Here is a 9446-nt window from a genome sequence, read left to right as displayed (position 1 = left end):
CTCTCCCTGCATCTGGAGGGCAGTGGTCTGAGTTAGTTCAGCTCTCTGGCTGAAAGGATGCAGCAGAGGAAGTGTTGAGTGGGACCCACAGTGCAGACCCTGGAGTTGAATTAGTGTCCTTGTGGGACTGAAGGAGCCAGTGTATGGCCTCCACTTCCCTGTTAGCCTTTGTCACTGTAGTAACTGGGCCTCAAAGACAAAAATAAAAGTATGTTACTGCCTCCAATCCTGGATCTTAAGTGCCAGGGGGAGCCCTGCCTGGCTCAGGCCCCAGACTCATCCCTGGCATGAGCCATTGCAGGAGAGGACCCCATGTCAAAGCTCACCTGTCAGGGGATGCCATGCTGTTGTTCTGCCAACAGATGTGCAGCAACTCCTCCCCTCCAGTGCTGACTATCATGGGTCAGATCCTGGCAAGGTGTTGTCTCTTCCTGCAGCATCCACCTTCACAATCTGGAGCTGGGTCACTGCTGCTGGTTTCTCTTCTCTCCCAGTCAAATACATACCCCGCAGCTGGGGCTTTTGCCTTCACCCTCCCCTTCTGGGTCTGGTTTATTAATATCAATTCTCACTCCTTCCCGAAGACACACCCTTCTGCTGCAAGCTTTGCTTGGCCCACTCTCAACTTCTGACTTGCCTTACAGTCTGTATCTTGCGTGTTTGATCATTTGACTCCTGGAACTTAGTCTTATCACTTGGACAACTGCTAAACCAGGCACAGGTGAAGCCTAGACCAACTCTGTTAAAGGGCCAGCTCACCAAGCGATGATCTATATTTGCTGTGTGGCTGCTTCCTCTCCCCTTTTCAGACTGATTTTGGGGCAGATTTTTTTTTTGGGGGGGGGGGGGTTAATATACATACATACATACATACAAATGTGTGTATGTGTATGCATATATGTATGTATGTATGTATATATACACACTTCATCCAGCAAAAGCTTTTCTGCACACACCTCATACAATTTTTAAAGCCCGTGTGCCCATTACAATAAACGCATCTGCAGACTCATGCTCCTGCACACCTGTCTGCAGTTCTTTCCCTAATCTAGTCTCAGTCTCTTAGTCCTAGCCCTGATTTGGGGGTTTACATTCTCAGTTCATGCACTGTCATTGTCGCTGTCACTGTCGCTGTTGCTTCTGCTGATGATGATACTCTTACTGTCATCATTGCTGGCTCCAGGTCCAGTTGTGTCAGTGTCCTCTTCATTATCCCTGTCCACTCCCCCTCTGGGGGGTGTCTTTGAACAGCCTGTGCCAAGTGTTTCCTTTCCAGGTGGAGCTGGCTGCATCTTTTCCATCCTCTCCCACTGATTTACAGTATCTGTTGTGCCAATGGTCTTTGTTGTCCCTTGGCAGATTTCCCTGAGGCAGCTGGGTCAAGTCCCTTGCCCCTCTGTGTGTCTCCACGCCCTCACTGGGAGTGTGTGATGAGCTATTAACCAGTTCAGGTCTAGAATACCCCTGGTTCTACAGTGTACTGGATGAGTCTTGAAGCAAGTATGGGCTACACAAGGAAAGCCCAGCAACTATGACCAACCACAGGAAGATACAGAAAGCTGTCAGAAACAGGGAGAGGCTATCGAAAGCTGCTCCCCAAACATGACTGCCAAGCCATCTGGGACTGGATCTTCCACAAGGACCTCCAAAAGGACCACAGAGACTTGAACTGGCTAGTAGCTCATCATGCACTCCCAGTGAAGGTGTAGAGGCACAAAGTGAGGTGAGAGGCTTCAACCAGGTTGTGTCCTGTGTCAGAAGCGCCCTATGGCAATGCAGGAACCTCCTGTTGTACAGGCACACTGAGCTCAAGGAAACAGACTGTGTTAAAATGTTTTTGAGCGAACTCCAGTCCTACTACCAGAAAGTGGTGGGAGAAGATGGAGAAGACACAGCCAACTCCAACTGAAAAAGAGACACTTGGCACAGGCTGTTCAAAGAACTCCTGGGAGGGGAAGTGGACAGGGACAACGAAGAGGACAATAACGCAGCTGTACCCGGAGACAGTGAGGAAGACAACGACAGGATCAGCAGCAGCGGAAGTGACAGGGACATCAACAATGACAAGAACTATGAATGAACTGAGAATGTAAACCCCCAACTGGGACTTGGACTAAGGAACTGTGCTTGGGTTAGGGCAGGGCAACAGGTCAGGGCATGGGGAAGCAGGTGCATTTATTGTAATGGGTGCACAGGTTTCTTAATCCAGTCTGAGGGTGCAATGGAAAATTTATGATAGCAGATGTATATCTAGAGAGAGAGAAATATTTTTTTTTTAAACAAAAAAGAAAGAAAGAAAAGAAAAGGCTGTCCATCTTCTACACTTACGTGGCAAGAGAGATGCCATGGTGATGGTTTTGGTCTAGGTGTTTTTACTGACCTGGCAGGGGAGATCCCCTTCTTCTCAGCCTTGAATGACTTGGCATAGTTGAGGGTAGAGACCTGTCCATTACACTGTTGGCAGCACCCCTGCGAGAGTCTACTAAAGCCTCCCAATGGGAGGAACTCTGCTACATCATGTATAGTGATGGGGGAATGCTCTCAGACTCTCCCTTTAGCTTGCTCCTTTGGTCTTTTGGCTAGGGGAAAATGAGAGTAGGGGGTATCTGAACTCCAAGACCCCTAGGTGGCACACAGGATGCCTGCCATGGATCTGGGAGTATCTGAAGCCGCAGGCTGAAGTGTCTGGGAGGTAGGATACTTGCTGGTGGTAGCACCACACAGGCTTGAATAACTGAGCTCCACTTAGTTGATAGAATTCAGAATTGATTTGGCTTGGGATACAACATTTAAAAAAAGAAAAAAAGGCTTTCCAGCTTCAAGGACAATTCTGTTCTCCATAATGGACCCTTTTATTGTTTTGTTAGCTTGTGGATCAGAGCCAGAGATATTCCAGGCTAGCCCCTTCTACGGAGGTGGGGAAAGACCTAGGATTTTTTCCCAGCTCAAGGGAAAAGTGCCTAGAGATGGCAAAGATTCCCCTGCTGGGTCTGGTGAAAGGGCAGTAGAGCTGCAGGTTCATGGGGATGAGGAGTCATCCCAGAGCAAACCTTGGTTTCTTCCTTGACGCAAGCAATGGGACAGTAGGGAGAAACTCAGGGCTGTGGGAATACCTCATGGATGGGTATGTGACACTATATACTCTGACCCCTCTGAAACTCCTAAGTCGGGCTTAAAAAGGAAAGAAATAGAAACATGACCATCAGGCTAAGAGAATCCAGGATTGTGTGATGAAACTTATTGCCACTCAGGTGAGAAGAAAACCAAGGTGATTCCTGACAAGAAGCATATTTTCAACATGTGTCAATTCCCTACGGCCTTTTCTGCCCTGAAAATTTGCTCCTAGTTCAGCAACTGGAAATGAGCACCTGATATAGCTGGACCTATGCCATCTCCTTTTTATAACTGAAGTTAGGGCTGCATCACACTAGGATCTCTACAGGCAGACAGTGACTCTCCTTGTCCCAGACACTCTACAGTCCAAGCAGGAACTCTCCTTATGTAACTCAGTCTTCCTTGTCTGTGTTAGGGGGGCAATGCTGTAGCCATCTTGGTGGCTGGCCAGCAACTGTTGGAGTCAAAGCCATTCTCAATGCAGGTGAGACCTGAGGAAGGAAGAGGTAGGAGGTGATGAAGCCAGATGCTGTTACTAGATTTTGTACTCATTCGTAGTCAAGGAGGGGTGGGTAAGCCTCATGCTCCATACCATCATCAGCTGATTTCCTCAGGAAGGCAGGGAGGAATTTCCAATGCTAGTTTAATTGGAAAACTGATTTTATTGACACTTTCCCTGGGACTCGGATTCCCCAAGTGAGTGCCCTGGCCATTAGGATACTGGCTATTTAGTAGGGGGAATGAGGGATCTTTTCTCACTTGTTCCTGTTAGAGCTGTTCCACTATGTAGAACTGTTCACTGGGCTAGAGAACAAAGTCACCTGGCAAGAGCCAGGTGCAAGTTCCTAGTCAGAATCAGGCACAGCAAGGACATTTGTGTTTTCCTACATCTGGGATGAATTACAGCCAGAACTAGTGGGCTGTTGGCCATTCTGAGGAGGCCAAATATTTCCTCTCTCTGGCTAGCCACAAGAAAACCCTTTAAACATCTTGAGTTGATTTCATTCAGGAAGGGAAACGTTTCTGAAATCTAGGGCTGGGAAGGCTATCTTCTGGCCAACTGACTTGTTAGGCCACCTACCCAGTCTCCCCTGCCACACTCCCAACCCTACTCCCGAGCACCCGGTTGGACGCATTCTGCATCAGCCACTTCCCGAAATGAGATTTCAGACTAGGGAGGACTCTGGTGGGGCTGATACAGCAGGAGCTGGCAGATACGAGGCCAGAGGGGTCTGATGTTATGAGGCTTTTGTCGCTATGATTTCCATCTAATCTGCTTAGGTATTCTGCATGCATCTGGAGGAGGCTTTAGAGAAGATGACACTGCTAAAACAAAGCATTTGGGGAGGGAAAATTCTCCCACTTGAGGGAATCCCCAGCAGAGATTTACTTGTACTCCAAGAAAGGCAATTTTCTTTCTCAGCCCAATGCAATTGCTGTGGTGGCCTGCAGGGAAATTAACCATATTTTTAAATCTAATTATATTGGTTGTACATAATCCAGCTGTAGTTGTCCCCTATCCCCGTGCAGCATCCGGTTGTTGCCTTCCTCCAGGCTCCAGATGCCAGTGCTTTTAGATAGCTCTCAGTGGCAGGGCCTGGTCTGGTTTTACTATGTTATCTGCACTGACTGTGACCTAGTGGTACCAGTCTGGAATATGATCACAGCTGGTCCATATCCAGCTTTCTGTGGGGGTCACATTGCTGTAGTGTGTGAGCACCTCTCAGTTGCTAACAGCTCTATCAGTATCCCTATGAAGTAGGGAAAGAGCATCCTAATAATACAGGTGAAGCAGAGGGTAGATTAAGTGATTTGCCCAAAGTAATGCCCTGGGACTGCAAGTGCCCTCCCAACATTTCTGATGAGAACTAGGGAACAGCTAAAATAAGATTCTGGCTGTTGCCCCATGGTTTTCACTTAGTCTAATACAGACTGAACTGGGAGGTGGGGAGTACAGTTCCTGTGGTGTGGCTGCCCTGTGTGATACAGATGTGATCAGTAAAGCTCAAAGCAAATGTAACACTCCTGAAAGGAAATACTTTTGGACAGTTACAAATTACCCATGGCACTTGCTGCTCTGGGGTCTGCTGGAGGCCAAATGATGCCTTCCTGTAAAGATTTTCTCCTAGACAGTCATTCACCCATATGAGAATGGAAAGGGGCAGACTCAAGGGAGAGCCCAGTATGCTGGATGATGTCTTGGTGATCCAGAAAACGGTGCTCTTTCTTCTGCATTCACGCTGATCTCACATTCTACAATGAGAACTCACACATCCTCTCCAAAGAGGCCACCCAAAGAGGGAGCATGTCCTACTCCTGCCTCACCCATCTTCTAAAAGGCATCGAGTTCACGGTGTTACCTTGCAACGATCACCCTTTAGCTTCTTGCCGCTAGTTAACAAAGACCTGTGTGCACTCTCCACCAGGGCTGTTCCAGAGAAGCCCACATGCAGCTGTGCAGAGCCTTACACTGAATCACATGCTGTGGGGGGAATTTGGCAACTGTTTGTTCTGGTGTGGTGCAGCTGAGCCTAGTTCTGCTATGCCAGGAACCTTGCCTTTTGGCTTCAAGGTGAACAGTCACTTCCCTGTTTGCATGTGAGTGGGAGGTTCTGTGGGGTGGCTTTTAGTGCACAGCTGGATTTCCCTGTGGAATCCCCCCTTCCATGCACTTAGATGCAGTCCAGGATTCCCCCCTGCCTCTTGGAAGCAGGGTTTGATAAGGCCAATCCAGGGCTGGTGGCAGGAAAAGACCGTGTTACAAGGAAAACTGCAGTGTCCAAGGGGATCCAGAGCAAAGTGCCTGCTGTAAGCAAAGGACCTACTCATCAGCACCTCTGAGAACCAGGCTCTGGCTGCCATGTTAGGATGGCCTGCACTGAGAGATCACATCTGCTTGCATATTGGTACGATAAGCTCACATCAGGGGGCACATCCTGGCAATGGTGCTATTGTAACACAGCCTCACAAAACCTCACTGGCAACATCAGAACCAAGGAGGCTAGAGGAGGGTCAGGGAACAGATCCATGAAAAGTGGAACAGGGCTCTAAACAGCAGCTGGAGTGATAGCTCCAGGGAAATGGAGTCATGGGTGGGAACGGCTCAATACTCAGTCAGGAGGCATCCCTTTGTAGCAGCCACTCTGGCAGTGTAAAGGGACCTAAAAAATAGGCAGAGATGGCTCCCTGAGCATACCCAGGGAGTCTGCCCAGCCAGCATAGGGCACGCATAAAGAACCAGCACCAACTCTTGGGACAGCAAGGGGCTAAGGAGCATGGGCAGTGACCATGACCCTGTGGCTGCCACTATTCTCTCCTCTAGAGTTTACAGAGGACCATGGAAAACTGAGTTGTTGATAGTTTGTTTGTTTTTTTGGGGGGGGGCAGAAGGGGGGAGGGGTTTGCAATATATATCTATAGATATATTTATAGATATATATAGATATAACTGTACCTCTATCAAGCCAGCAAGTGAACACTGTGGTTCACTTGACAGACCAAAGCACACTTTGACATTTAAATTATTTCAGTCCCATTACAAAGTTTGAACTGCACACCCACGCACCCATAAGCCTGCACACCTATCCCCATTCCAGTGCTTTCACTTGTTGTCCTATTCATCATCCTCATCACTGTATTCATCATTGTCCTCATTCTCTTTTTCCACAAAGACCTACAAAAGGACCACAGAGACTTGACCTGGCTAATAGCACACCGTGCTCTCCCAGTGAAGGTGTGGAGACACAAAGAGGGATGAAGGACTGACCCAACCATCCCAGGAAAACCAGCCAAGATGATAGAGAGACCATTGACCACCTCCTATGGCTCTGCCCCTATGCCAAGGGAGTGTGGAAAAAGGTAAGCCGGCTCCTTGAAATGATGGTAGGAGTCAGGCTGATGACAAGGGAGGCAGCACTGTATGGACACCTGACTAAACAGCAGGGGTCCCTAACAGCTCATTTTGACCAGTTTGAGAAAACTGGAAAATTGGGAAGTTAGATCAGCTTCGACACTGCCCTGAATTGCACCACCACTTGGGCAGCATGAGGGGGACTCACAACAACTGCTCCCAACCACACAAGGGTTTGATAACTCAGAATTAGGCCCACATGGGGCAGAGTCTGGATTGCCCCCATGCTCCAAAGAAGCAGCCGTCTTCTCCTTTAAGAAGTGGGGCCCAAACACACGTGGAAGACCAGGACAGAAAGGAATGAACAAGGTGCAAAGCATGTCTGAAAAACCAAAGCCAGAACAATTCCAGCACCTCCATCTCTCCCTCCATTGCATGGCTAGAAGGCAGAGGGAGGGATATAACCCTCCCCTCAGCTGACACAGAGGAACAAGTGAAGCTGATCTATTTATGGGCTGCCTATACATGGGGGAGTGGTTGGGGAGAGAAGTTGCATAATAAACCTTGATCTTGCCCCACTCTCCCTGCTCACAAGGGTCTGTGGGTTGCAGAGACCTGGACCCTCAGCGTCATTCTCCAGCTCCTCCATGGCACAAGATTATTTACCATCACAGGCTGTCACGGGGCAGCAGGCACCAGGAAATAACACGACACAACTAGCGTTCAGCAATTGGCTGATGCGCTGGGGGCTGACGGGCTGGAAATTCCCAGCCAGGGCTGCTTGAGTGATGCAAACCCTCATGCTTGTGCCTGGGTGGCTGAGGGGGGAGAAAAGAGACTACTAATATTCTCACAGCAGAAGCTGGTGACCCACCAACCTCTGCAGCACCACTGAGGGCAGAAACACCTGACAGCAACACCACTGAGCCAACACCTGAATGAGTCCCAGAAATGTAGGGCTGGAAGGTACCTCAGGGTCATCTAGTTTGACTCCCTTGCTCAAGGGAGGATCATCCCTGATTAAGCCATCCAAACCACATGTTTGTACAACCTAATCTTGAAAACTTTAGGACTTGTATCGCTAACCCCAGATTGGGGTTCTATTGAGCTCAGTACTATCCAGTGACATAGTGAGTGAGAGACTCTCCCTGCCCTGAAAAACCAGGGTGGTGCCCTGCTCAGGGCTGGCTTAGGAAGTGGGAGAGCTAAGGTCCATTATCTCTGCCACAGACTTCCTGCATGGCCTTAGGCAAATTCTTTAGATTCACATCCTCAAAGAGGCTTGACCAACAGGATACTGGCTAGTTTGGGATGTGGTGCTTTGTTTTCCTGGTGGAGCTGTTCTTCTTTGCATAAATCATTCAATATTCATTGGAGGAGGGATTCATGCTTTGTCTCTGGGGGGTACTGACTGCTGGCTTTTCTCTCTGGCCCAAGGCAGACGTAATGGTCCATACAATACGGTGCAGCTCCATCTAGGGAAACAGAAAGAGCCACTCTGGAGCCAGCAATAACCCAGTGACTAGAGCACTCATCTGGGATGTGGGTTCAAGCTCCAGCTCCAAATCTGGTAGGGTGGGGACGAGCTAAACCCAGGTTTTCCATGCCTGGTGAGCACTAGCCACTGGCTATTCTGGAATTGTCTCTCCCCCTGGCTGGCTCCTTCTGCATGGAGGGAGGTCTCTATTAGCCCAAGACAGGCAACCTGCACAAGTATGTTGCCTAAGACTCGGCCCTTTTTGCCCCTGGCTCCCTACACAGCTCCCCGACAGTCCCTTCCTTGGACACCCAACCCTCCCCATACACTGCCTGGGGTCTGGGCACCTACCCTGAGCCCAGGGCCAAGGATTCCCTGTGGCAGCAGGGCACCACCCAGTCTGTGCTGCAGCCCCCGCTGCATCTTGGGAACAATCACCCAGCCCTACATAAGAGGGATGAATAAATTAGAGGCTCTGTTCAGTGGCTGTTGTGAAGACTGGGTGAGCATGTGGACTGAGAAGCCTACAGGGCCTACTAAGTAACCTACAAGGAAAGGACCAGAGCCTAGGAGGGTCATTAATTATTACTGTCCCCAGTGTCTTGAGGGGTAGTATCAGCCCTCTGTCACTGTGGGGATGTAATGTTGTCCTCTTCTTGGGCTGCTGGAAGCCCTTATCAGCCACTGCATTACTGGGGATTTGTGCCAACATCCTGGCAGAGAAAACCCTCTGTGCACCATTTCCTTGAGCCCTCTGGCCCCACATGTTTCTCTGCTTCATGGAGGCAGGACTCTCTCTGAGCAGTTCTGCAATCTGTGAAGAGAAACTTTATCAGCATCAGCAGTTCACAAAAGGGAGGACTTTTTGGAAGACTCCACCAGGCTGCTTCCCTGCCCCTGCCATGAGCAGCAGTGGTGACAGCAATGGGGAAGCAGGGAAAAATATATTTCTATATATATACAGCATCCTGGATAAGCATTTCTATACAAAGCTTAAAATGCATT

This window comes from Alligator mississippiensis, chromosome 8 (assembly GCF_030867095.1).
Source record: "Alligator mississippiensis isolate rAllMis1 chromosome 8, rAllMis1, whole genome shotgun sequence".
Taxonomy (NCBI): Eukaryota; Metazoa; Chordata; order Crocodylia; family Alligatoridae; genus Alligator; species Alligator mississippiensis.
The sequence above is the reverse complement of the archived record's forward strand: the minus strand, read 5'-3'. Positions refer to the sequence as shown.